The 13,383-nt window shown below is 36.2% G+C and overlaps 3 non-coding genes across 3 annotated transcripts; all 3 read left to right on the top strand.

Annotated features, from left to right (window-relative positions):
- Positions 1–6,656: 6,656 nt before the first annotated feature.
- Positions 6,657–6,743, top strand: Trnam-cau (transfer RNA methionine (anticodon CAU)). Its single transcript is given in 2 exon segments — positions 6,657–6,693; positions 6,708–6,743. It is a non-coding gene; the product is annotated as a tRNA-Met (tRNA).
- Positions 6,744–10,701: 3,958 nt separating this feature from the next.
- On the top strand, positions 10,702–10,788 carry Trnam-cau (transfer RNA methionine (anticodon CAU)). Its single transcript is given in 2 exon segments — positions 10,702–10,738; positions 10,753–10,788. It is a non-coding gene; the product is annotated as a tRNA-Met (tRNA).
- A 2,347-nt stretch (positions 10,789–13,135) lies between these two features.
- Positions 13,136–13,208, top strand: Trnaa-agc (transfer RNA alanine (anticodon AGC)). The gene has a single exon. It is a non-coding gene; the product is annotated as a tRNA-Ala (tRNA).
- Positions 13,209–13,383: the final 175 nt, after the last annotated feature.

Genomic DNA, 13,383 nt, shown 5'->3' on the forward strand with positions numbered 1-13,383 from the left:
ACAGTATGACATAAAATCTTACATTTATAAAATTATCAAAATAAAACATTATTAAGATCGATAGTTAGAGTTTTTTCTGTTGTTTTTTGGGGTAGAACACAATGCTAAGTATCTAAAAAGTACTCTAAAATGTAAAGTCAAAAACTAAAACACTATTGGCATACATGTTCTAGGGAAAAAGTAATAAATACACATAAAAACAGAATCACAGATCACACATCAAAGGCAAGACGAATTAGGTGGGTCTTTAAATTTCTTTTAAAACAGTCGAGTTTCTTTATATTTCTAAGTCGTACTAGACAGGCTGATTCCGATCTTAGCGATCTCGCCGGTGTGTATGGTGTTATCAGTTCTGACAAATATCTAGGAGCCAGGTTGTGAAGACACTTGTAAACATACAACAGAATTTTGTATTGAATACGGTACTCGACTGGAAGCCGATGCATTTGGATCAGAACAGGCGTAATGTTTTCGTAATTTTCAGTCCGCATTACCACTCTGGCAGCAGTGTTCTGTACACGCTGAAGTTTGTTCGTGTATTGCTTGTTCACTCCATATAACAGGGCATTTCCATAATCTAATCTCGGTGTTATCAAAGAGTTCACAAGTATCTTACATGCAACTTCAGAGATGAATGGACGAATGCTACATGTACCTATCCGACGGATATGCATGTAACATGATCTTGCAACGGAACTACACTGCTTCTCCATGGTAAGTGACTTGTCAAAAATTGTCCCAAGATTTTGCACACAATCGGCCTCAGTTATAATGTTTCCCCCGAAAGAAATATGAAAGTAAAGATTTTCAGATATATTTCGTTTCGGAACGAACACCACGGGTTCTGTTTTGTCCTGATTCAGCTTTACTAGGTCTGAATCCATCCAGTGGCGAATATCCGTAAGACATGCCACAAGTCGTTCTGAAATATCATCCCGGTTGTTACGTGGTTTAACCGCGATATAAATCTGACTGTCATCAACGTAGCAATAATAATCCATATTGTGAATACACTGTGTCACATTATATGACCGGTGGGTTTACTAAACCGACAGTAAAGTCGAGGCCCGAGAACGGAACTTTGCAGGACGCCAATCTTGGGATTCGGATAATTCAGAACCAATGACCACACAATGACGTCTACCAATGATCCAAGGTAAAACTTACCCAGATATACCGTAGCGGTAAGTATAGTAAATTCGTTGAAAAAGAATCTGATGGTCAATAACATCAAATGCAGCTCAGAGATCCAACATCACAAGAATACAACAACAATTTTTATTCAAAGCTGCAACTACGTCGTGATGCACTTTCAATAAAGCCGTCTCGGTTGAGTGGCCAGACCGTTACGCCGACTACTTACTATTCATTAAGTTGTTTGTGTTTATATGCCTATCAATTTTCGCCGAAACTACTTTTTCAACAATTTTGGATACAAAAGGGAGATTTGGAACCGGACGATAGTTTTTCAGGCTTCCTTATCTAATCCAGGTTTCTTTACGAGTGGTCGGATAGTTGTCTGTTTGAAGATGTATAGAACAGACGAATCACTAAGACATTTGTTTACTAAAGATGTTACTATCGGAATGAGCTTTCTATACATTGGTTTAATAGGTATGTTGGTATAGGACCAATTTCGCAGCTCTTAAAAGGCTCATCAGAAGCTTCCCAATTTCATCAGGAGATGTCGGAGAAAATTCAATTAACGGGTCACCAGTAAATTGTACATCAGCTGATAAGACATCAGCGGAATTTCCAGTTGTATCGTTTTGAGATTGTAAAGTTTCTCTGATAGTTTGAATTTTACCAAGAACATAATTTCCAAAATCATTCGACAAAGACCGGTCACTATCAGCCACTGGTAAATAACTTCGTTGCTATTACCAAGGAATTTGTTTGTAAGTTTGAACAACTTTTTTCTATCGTTTCCGCATTCCAATATGCCTTTTGATTAATATTCCTGTTTACTTTTGAAAAGCAGTTTACTATTTTGAAGACACTTTCCCTTGTAAACTTGACGATGTATTTCTAAATTGGTTCGTCACCAAACACTTTCGGCTTTACGTTTCTCCCTTTTAGCGGAATGTAGCTCCTCGTTATACCATTCCGTGTTTGGTCGTATAGCAATTGTTTTGGTTTGCATCGTTGCATGTTTTTCAACAGTCAACCGAACGTCCTCATGATACAAATCAACTAGATCTTCAAGACTAAGATTATCAGAACTCGGTGTGACCGACGCCTTAATGTCCTTCGCAAATTCACAAATATCAATTTTCCAGAATTTTCTACAATTCATTGTTTTCCGCTGTTTTGGTGGTTTGCACAAGTGAATCAAAGAAGCTATGCCTTTGTGATCGGCAGATGACAAGCCCCTAGAGTCACAAATAAAATGATTGTCCAGAGTTGGCATTGATTGCAGAACACGGCTATTTTCTCTGGTAACTACCACATCAAGAATATGTTAACGGACATGGGTTGGTTTGTTAACCAGTTGCTTCCACAGGGGCTCTGTTGTCGGATATTGAAGTTTTGCATGATTTGTGTCCGAATAATAGATTATATAAATAAAATCCACCACCAAAATCCGCTTTTTTCGAGGTTTTAAAAAAGGTGTATCATGTGTACATTAAAAAAGTAAAGGAACGACACTCGCCATCTTGGATTTCTGGGGCCCTCGATTCACGGCTTATTTTTAACCATTTCTACTCTCTGCCTACCGGTTTCTGGCGAGATCTATGTTGGAAAAAGATCCAACGACTTCTCCCTATCGTCTGCTTATGTCTACATGCCGTATTAAAGATCCAGTGACCCGAAACGTCCTCGATACCTGCCCCTACTTAACGAAAGCAACGGAAGTTTGCATCGAGTGACGCGACGCCTACCGGAGCTCTCCATATAATCACTGGGGTGTTCCGAATGCATATGATAAATCTACAGAAGTCGAAGTTGAAATAAGCACTGAATTTAAATTGAATTGAGTAAACGAATGTTTTCCACGGAAGTACAAAGAATTCAGACAATTCATATGTAAATAGTAAATCATGTCATTTATGGGAGAGATTTTATAGACCAATAACTGAATGATTCTCATTAGAGCACAAAGTACCACAGGGGCACATGATCAAAAGAACACCTGTTTATCTACACATTGCTATATGAATATCAAATTGAAGACCGATATACCATACAAGTATTGTAAGTGTATTGTCGTTAACTCATCAGTGTTCATTCGATTACACAAACACAAGTTGCAGACCCATAGAAGCCGTGGGGGGGGGGGGGTCGTCATACAAACCTCCCCCTTCCCCCATTTCAACTTATCTTGACCAATTATATGTAAATCCACTTCTTTCCTGTCATTAATGGAAATTGATTAAGAGTATTCTCACCCCCCCCCCTTTACGGGCTGTCTTTCTCCTGCTTTAACATTTTAAGAAAAAATAATAAAAATCCACCTACCATATTTAGAATAATTCTATGAGTCAGATATGCAAAACTGTACACTGTGTGCATTTTTATTTTCAAAGTTTTAAAGAATGTTACAATTCAACTTAAATACGACGTGCAAGAACTTTATTCAAAATAACGAAACAAAATGCTATCATACTTTAGGCTTCTCCAAAATATCAGTAAATGTGAAAATAGAAATATCACATTGTCAGCAGCTTGGTCGTTTATCAATAAATTGTGACCATTTTTAAAGCAAAGTCAACACTTTAAGATCTGTTGTTTTTGTGGTGTGGATTTCTCTGGACTTACCGTACGTATTCGGAACACCCCAGTGATTATATGGAGAGCTCTGGTAGGCGTCGCGTCACTCGATGCAAACTTCCGTTGGTTTCGATAAGTAGGGGCAGGTACCGAGGACATTTCGGGTCACTGGATCTTTAATACGGCATGTAGATATAAGCAGACGATAGGGAGAAGTCGTTGGATTTTTTTCCAACATAGATCTCGCCAGAAACCGGTAGGCAGAGAGCAGAAATGGTTAAAAATAAGCCGTGAATCGAGGGCCCCCAGAAATCCAAGATGGTGAGTGTCGTCCCTTTACTTTTTTAATGTACACATGATACACCTGTTTTTAAAACCTCAAAAAAGCGGATTTTGGTGGTGGATTTTATTTATGTAATATATTATTCGGACACAAATCATGCAAAACTTCAATTTATTATTTGGGAACAAATAATACAAAACTTTAATATCTGACAACCGAGCCTCTGTGGTTGCTTCAGACCATGCTCATGTAATGATTGTAGAAATTGTTGAGAGTGTTGGTTGTTTTGAATGTCCCAATAAAAAATCAAATCTCCAGTAATTAGAAGCTCTTCCGGTGCTAAAGCATGATGACTTAAGTATTGTGACCATTCATCAAACAATGCAGGTACTTTGAGTTTATTTCATTTTGACGGAAGTGGACGATATACAATGCAAACAAGCAATATTGAGTTTTGATAGGAAATAATGCATTCCAGATGTCCGAATTGTGTACATTTCAACTCAGATGTCAGGGATCTAACACACAGACTCTTGTTGTGAATCAGAGTTATGCCTCCACCTCCATGTTTTCTCGGTATGTGATATATACCATAACCTTCAGGAACAAGATCGGCCAGAACAACTTTATCAGTGTCAGTTCCCAACCAGGTTTCTGTTAGAGCAAGCAAATCAATATCATTTGAGATTATGAGATCGGAGACTGCTAACGCCTCATTTTTGACAGATCTTTCCCTGCTGTAATATAGGTATATTTTTCAGTTGTTTGACAATCTCTTTGTACAAACACGAGATCGATGATCTACCGTGCGATAAATTATTATCGTTGGAATATTACTGTTATATTTTGGAAGCAGGTCATTGCATATAAATATATACATGTAGGTATAAATTGTCACATTCAATTTAACGCAGTATTTACCAGGCGGAGAATGGTACTTCAGGTTTTAGACTGCAAATTGAGGTGTCCTAAGCCGCCCAAGTTTCCGTGGCCCTCCCCGTGAACTGGATGTATCTCCCATCACTGCTTATCCAAAGAAATTGTGTGTTACGAATAGAATTTAATTATTTTCAAATTGATTTCCTTCGAAACTTACTAATAGTAGTCTTTTGGATATCGGTGAGGATTTGTTTTCGGGAATGATAGAAAAGACTTTTATGCGTTTCCAAGATATTATTTTTGAAAATGATCTTGAATAATGGAGAATGATTGAGTGACCTGAGCGATCAAAAGACACATGCTGATAGAGCGATTTAGAACTGTCCGTGCCTGTTTTAAATTTTTTTCAAATGACGAGTTACATTTTTGAATGTGTCGTTTTTGTGGACGAAGTCCGAAAGCAAGACGGCGAGTACTCATTTTATTCTATTTTAATGAAGTGTTAGTGATTGGGCATAATAGAGACGGCGAAAAAGAATAAATTTTATATCCTAAATGTAATTCGCGTACGGATTTATATTACTATATCAGCATAATTATCTGCTCTTCTGTTTCTGTTGGTCGCGCAGGCCATCCACACATTTACTAATGTTTTATTTCAATTATCCTTTCTACGGCCGGAGATTTTGAAGAATGTTCTCCTACACAATAAAACTATGTAAACAATTGACAGATAGGGATCCACATGTCAATCGATGTCACGTGACGTCATCTGGTACATTTTGCAAGACATGACGCATTTTATGCTTTGAAAGGCGGATCAAGCAACCCCCAAGTACCGGAAAGCATATTTAATAATGAAACAAGAACATTTGAAAATACTTGATATACCATTATTTAGGATGTGATATCATTGTGTCTGAGTTTGTATTGAATTTTTACCTTTAGTGTTTTGTGTAACATTACATGTACTTGCAAAAAAAATATACGTTTTGTTTCACATCATGAAAAAAACGTCAAACAAAAAATATTTTCTTGAGCACGTAAAATTTCGTTGATTTTCAATTCCATAGTAGGCCTAACAACTTAGCAGTGCTGTGGTGTTTAAAGTCTTGGGTTGTCAAGGGGGCGTGTCCCCCATACGAAGGTACATTTCACAATTTTTTGCAGCGAGGTTAGCTAATCAAGCCTGTTTAAAACCATTAAAATTATTCATTGATAATTATTGGTTTGATAATTAGTAATAAATTGGTATGATTGCCAAACCATGAAGCTAGGACGTTGGTATCTATTAGGCAAAACTCTTTTGTTCGAGGTGAGAAACATGTACTAAAAGATGTATAATGTGAACAATTCATTACGGTGTCTCTAGAAATAAACTTGACATCTCACCTGGTGTATCACATAAAATCTTGTTAATTTTCATCCTCATTGATAAGCAAACATGATACATGTTTTTCTCTTGTCAAAACGAATACCATCATGACAATTTAAAGCAAAACAAACATAAGATATAACATAATGACTTTCCTTTCTTGTTGAACATGATTATGAACACGACTAATCCTTTTTTTGGTGTTCTGTAAAGATAACATTTCTTGTCACGTCATTCCTAATCTGAATAAATCTTTATTTGACATATTAGGTATACATTATGTATATTTCTATGTCAATACTAAAATCTTTGTAAAACAGACACAATCTGTCGAGAGAGAATTCAAAGGTTACAATATAGTTTAACTTAACCTGAGAAATGCCACTCGGCTAATGATAGGTAATCAGTGCCTCGGTAGCGCAGTAGGTAGCGCGTCAGTCTCATAATCACTAAAGAGCCATCTGAAGGTCGTGAGTTCGATCCTCACCTGGGGCAGTTATTTTTCCGCCTTATGAAGATTATGATTTTCTTTTCCGATTGTGTGTGTTTTTGTGAATCTGTGGTCAAACTCTTTCAGTTAGAATATATTACCCTTGTTGATAGAAATATAGTTAATTCCAAAGAAGTTTTAGAGAGTCGCCAATCGAGTAAAATACGACCAATCAATCACTATTGTACTTTACATATTGTAGGCTTATTCATCTTAAAAATACATTTTGAATCTATATTTTATGGTGGCTGGTTTTAGGACAGGTAGATTAGATTTTGTTTTAAAAATCGTTCCCACGAAACAAAATTCGTTTCCATGAAAGGAAATTCATTTCCACGAAATTAATTTCGTTCCAACAAAATAAGACTTTGTACCCATTTTAGTTTTAGAATTAAATTTACATTAACTTTCATTACCTATGGATAATGACCGTTCTTGGCACACTGATTTTGACTACGGATAACTCCGTTTATCTCATCAAGAAATAGGGCTCACGGCGGGTGTGAGCGGTCGGCAGGGGATGCTTACATCTGCTAGGCACCTGATCCCATCTCTGGTATATCCAGGGGTCCGTGTTTGCCCAACTCTCTATTTTGTATTCCTTACAGGAGTTATGATATTTAGTCGCCTCTCACGACAAGCAAGGGGACCTATTCTAACCCGATTCCTCACGAGATAAACATAGGAAGAACACAATTTTAAGTCTCATTATGCCTTGTGAAAATGTTAATATAAGAAATCCATATCAATGATATAGAAGAAATGGTTTGTACATGTAGGTAAAGAAAGAAGTGTATGAATTTCATGCTTAGAATTAAACACAATCATACATTTGTATGAACTGTGAATTAAAGGGACCATATTACATGTATTCATTAACACACGTACACTGTAGGACGTAGGTTTTCGTAACAAAATGTCTGAAATAATTATCCTTTTTAGGTGGATTGATTGTATCTGGTTTAACGCCCCTCTCGAGAATTTTGCACTAATTTGGAGATGTCACAAAGATCGGTGAAGGGCTTCAAATTTTGTCCTATTGTCGGCGCTTACAGTCACTGAGCAGTGAGGGTTCTTTAGCGTGTCACACCTATTTCGCCACTGGTCATCCGTTTTGGGTGTTGCTAAAACGCGGAACGGAACGGAAAATGGAAGAGAGTTAGAATAAATAATGTAGCTAAGGTAACACCAAAAATTCGGAAGGTAATACTTTATTATGATTCAAATCAAAATTTTGGAAATTTGTTAACCAGCAATAAAACAATTTTATCTTAAAATTCTGCACCTTAAATTGATAAAACGGAACGGAAAATATTCTATGCAGTGATATTAGGAAGAGGTCAGCAGTTTGCAAAATAAAAATCAATTGATGATTGTGTAAAAGAGTTGTTAAACATGCGCTTTTAGCCTTTTACACATCTGTTCTTAGAAGTTCTGTAAAGCACACAGTTATTCATTATGCCATGACTTTTAAAGGAATGCTGTCTTACAATATCCCTTTATTTGTCTCAATATATCAAATCAATTACAACGTTGAAATGTTATTGATTAAGATTGATTGATTAAATATTGTTTAACGTCCCTCTCGAGAATATTTCACTCATATGGAGACGTCACCACTACCGGTGAAGGGCTGCAAACTTTAGGCCTATGTACGGCGCTTATGGCCATTGAGCAGGGAGGGATCTTTAGCGTGCCACACCTGCTGTGACACGTGGCCTCGGTTTTTTCGGTCTCATGATAAGGACCGTTCCATTAAGTCGCCTCTTACGACAAGCAAGGGGGTACTGAGGACCTATTCTAAGCCGGATCCCCACGGGATATATTAATTAAGAACATGGAATTTATAATATATATGTACATATTGATACCATGTAAAGTCTATACATGTGGAATAAGATTAGTTGTCTCCGTATAGCAGTGAGTGATGTGTCAGTCTCAAAATCACTTAAGCGCCAAGGTCAGGAGTTTAATCTTCACCGAAGTCAAATGTTTTTAAGCCCTATGGTAGGATAATTAACGAGACCAGCAGACGTTTTAAATACAAAACTGAGAAATTCTAGTTTACACTATTCCATATTGTGCCAGGGAATTTATATTAACGACCAAACTTGGAAAAGTATAAAACTAATCTGTTCTTTGAAAAAAGTTCCTTTTTTTATTTGAAACAATCTAAAGCTTACAAGGAAGACAACTCTCTTAAAAATGGAAAGTTGATTATTATGATATTTGATGTCAAAATATATTCAAGTTGTGGTATTTATACTCGTAGCATATAAGCTTTTCCATAATAGACACAAAAGATTTCTGATAATGTACGAATTATAGTAAAATTCCGATGAAAAAATAGACAATTTCAGTAATCATGAATGAGCAAAATCACCGTGAAATCGTTCTGATATTCCCTTCTTCGCTCACCTAATGAATAATACAGTTATTGGTAAGTTTTATTATTATAATTATTGCTTTTATCAGATAAATTTCGAATAATATCTCAAGGTACACTCATTTTTAAATTGATTAAATTTTCTTTACAATTTCTTAAAAACCTGGCATATGTATTATGTCGCCTTCACCCCCATTTCAAACTTTATCATTGCCGTTGATGTTTAGAAACTTTTGCATCAATATACACTACCAAATGTGGTACGCATGCTTTTTTACTTGTCTGATACGAGATTTCAATATTTCCCTAACACTATCAGTTCTGACAAGCTCACGGCGGGTGTGACCGGTCAACAGGAGATGCTCACTCCTCCTCGGCACCTGATTCCACCTCTATTTGCCCAGCTCTCTATTTTGTTTTCCTTATAGGAATTATGGGATTGATCATTATTTTCACATTTCATCAAGGTCTTCTCTTTCATATTTAGCCCTCCGTCTGACATATTCTGCGCCAGATTTCATAATATAAATGAAAATATGTCGACAATTGAAATATATTGGGATTTCCTAAATTGCAGACCTTTGAAAATGAGTGATACCAGGCTGTCACACCACCAGTAATGAGGTGTCCAGCTTGACTATAGTTGAAAGAAGAACACATGGGGAAAAATCGTTTATATCTGGTTACTATAATGTTTATTTGTGATTTGAAAGTTTGAATGCAATAGTAAAAGTACATTAATAGGAAATACAGGGTGTAAACTCATACTTTGAAATATGATAGAATACATTACTAGACTCTTTGTACAGTAACCAAGAATGTTGCCTATGAAAGGTGAAGATAACGAACAGTGATCACTCTCGTAACTCCTATAAGCAATACACAATAGAGAGTTGGGCGAACACGGGCCCCTGGATATACCAGAGGTGGGATCAGGAGCCTAGGAGGAGTAAGCATCCCCTGTCGACAGGTCACAGCCGCCGTGAGCCTTATTTTTAATTTTTTTGACGAAATAGTTCTCTCTCTCTCTCTCTCTCTCTCTCTCTCTCTCTCTCTCTCTCTCTCTCTCTCAGTTTAGGTAATCCATGCTTCCACTATGTCAATAAATTTTCCGGTCAGTTGTTTCAATATTGTCTTCGAAAACCTAGAAATGGCTCAATTTAGCAAACCAATCATATTATCACAAGGTGACATTCTCGAATGAAAAGGTGAAGATCATTCATACGACGTTCTTCGTTGACCAAATCCCAGTACGTTGTAGTTTTGTTTTTCAAATGTGATTGGCATCTAACATTATAAAAACAGGCCTTACTACCTGTAATGAATGTAAAGAGAAGAGTTGTAAAACATCAACCTGAACACATCGAAGTGCTTTAGAAGTTCTATAAAGGTAACATTCACACGTTACGTCATCATCTATCTGGAAAGTGTTTATACTAATTTTTCATTTTAAAAATGAGATAAATATACCAAATCAGTTTCAAAATTAAGATGTCATAAAATAACAACAAATTTAAAAAATTGACATCTGAGCTACTCAGATTCAAATCCCCACATCCTTTCATATAGTAATAAGTGCCTCGGTAGCGCAGTAGGTAGCGCGTCAGTCTCATAATCACAAAAGAGCCATCTGAAGGTCGTGAGTTCGATCCTCACCTGGGGCAAATGTTTTTAAAACTGCTGTAAAAGGAATGAAACCCCAGCAAGAACATTTCACAATTCTGATGAATACACTACGAACGAGGAGAAATAAGATGTCCACACTTCGCTTTAAGGTAGTACTCTACATCGTCATAATGGCTGACTTCCTTTAAAAACATGGATGAAAAAATCGATATCAGCAATATTTCGCTTTTCCTTTTCGATTTAAATACCTAGCCGAGTAGCTCAGTAGGTTAGAATACCGACTGCTGACCTGTAGGTCGGAGGTTCGAGTCCAGCAGGGGTTTATATTTTTTTTCAAATTACCTTCCACTAAAACTGTATTTTTTGACAAAATAAAGTAAATTTGAAAAATTTCAACTTCAAAATATTGTTGTACATATCCTCCACTTTTCATTTACGTCAAATTTATCTGGTGTAGCACACCTCCTTAACTGATTGAATCAATAAATAAATATTTGCATTTCGGCGCACGAGAAAAATACCAAAGAAGGGGAGAGAAGTATGAAAGAAAATGTTGTTAGAGATCTGAAGCCTTTTAACAACTGAATCTTTGATATTTTTGCTACAATACTTCCAACGACCATGCCTTTGAATATATACATCTTCATCAAGGCTTAAATTTGCTGCTGTCGATGGACCACCTGACCTGAGTGAGTGAATACCCAGATTTTAATTAAGGAGCAACATGCAGATCTTAACAAATTGACAATGTTTTCTTTCATTGTGTAACTAATAGGTTTTTTTGTTTTGTTATCTGCTTTGCAACACATCTGCTCTTGTAAACAGACTTGCAAATAAAATCTAAAGACAACAAATTAATGTTTGCAGCGGATATTTAACGCAAAATCGTGTTGTATGGACAAACACATGTGACGCCCTTAGCTGTCAACACTTCATTTCCTTCTCTTAACTGATCATTTTTACTCTTTTCAATTATTATTTTCACATATTCATCTTTAACCAAAATATTGTTACGTTTCAAAGATCTTAACTCATCGAATTTCCATAATCCTGCAAATCCTAATAAATTCATTGCCAAATTTCTTAAAATCAAAACATCGTCAGTGTAATGAACAAATACTCTGCAACATTTCCTTGTCAACTGGATTCTTTCTACAAACCAATTTGGCAGTTAATATTTTAGACTTCCTCCCATTTTGGAATTTCGATATAAGTGGTACAGTACTGTAGAAAACCACATTGCTTATATAATCATTTATGATTATGATCAATTTGTAAAAATGTATTTTCATGCTATCTATTAGTTACATGTAGGCCTATTTAGAATATAACCTAGTTTGTCGACCAATCAGATTTCAAGAAGTTGTTCATTAAGTGGCTCACTTATTCATTAAGAATTCCCAACAGAGAGATATCACGTGACTGACTGATTGGCTATTTGAAAATAAATTTTATGACATTGTAAATGTTTCAGACAACTTTATTACATTGTCAAAAAAAAAAAAAAAAAAATTACAACAAAATGGCTTATTTAGACATCGATTAAATGAGAACAGTCTGACACCCCCCCCCCCCCCACCCTCTTCTCTTAAAAAACATAAAAAAGAGGAAAAATTGTCACTATTTAAATTTCCAAATCCATCTTCTTTTCACCTTTAACTATGATGATTTTACCGACATTTTCTGGCACTTCTATTTTCAAGATTCCTGTCGAAGCCTGGATTCCAACTTGTTTCGAGGTTTCACAATTAACCGCGGGTGGGTTAATAATAGCACCTTTTTCCATGTTTGATTCGCACTTCACAGTAGTAGAAGTCGTAGTAGGAGTCGAAATAGGAGCCGGAGCTCCTAGAGTGTTACTTATGTCATTGACAAAGTAATGTTTTCTTTCTCATCGCTGAGGAAATCTTCCAGACCAACACTGAATGTTCCGGCCATTGTAACGTACTTCTGATACACGTTAAATGACGTCAAATTGCGCCTATCGTTCCCAGCCAATGAAAAACTATGTTACATTCTAAACCAGTTAGAGTATATTAAGTGAAATCTTATTGGATAAGAAGGGGCTCGCTCACTAACGTTCGCTCCGCCCCTTCTTATCCATTAAGATTTCACTTAATATACTCTAACTTATACATAGGAACATTTGAAATGTTGTTCCGTGCTTTTCTTTTGGAGGCATACTTTGAGAATTTATTTTTCGTATGTATGTGTGACGTTTTCAGATAAATACACCTTTTATTTTTTTTTAATGTGATCTCACTATCAATTAATTAGCATGCTTAATCAGGAAGTTAAAAACTCCAAATTAATAGCAGTGGTTTTGATGAGCGACAAGTGGCATAATTAAGTTAGTTTTATCACACTTATATATTGAAAACATAAGGGGAATTAGCTCAAGTGGTAGAGCGCTCGCTTAGCATGTGAGAGGTACCGGGATCGATACCCGGATTCTCCAGATTTTTAAAAATATATTTTTGTTAGAAAAAAGAAAGGATCTCCCAACTTTAGCTGTGACATTTGGTCCCCTATGATTTAGTAAAACGTTAAAGTTTGAATTATGAAATTTACAATGTCCCAAGATGTTCATTAATGCCTAACCGTGGTCTAGAGGTAGATCGTTTCCACCGTAT

The sequence above is a fragment of the Ostrea edulis genome, chromosome 5, assembly GCF_947568905.1.
Source record: "Ostrea edulis chromosome 5, xbOstEdul1.1, whole genome shotgun sequence".
In the NCBI taxonomy this organism is placed as follows: domain Eukaryota; kingdom Metazoa; phylum Mollusca; class Bivalvia; order Ostreida; family Ostreidae; genus Ostrea; species Ostrea edulis.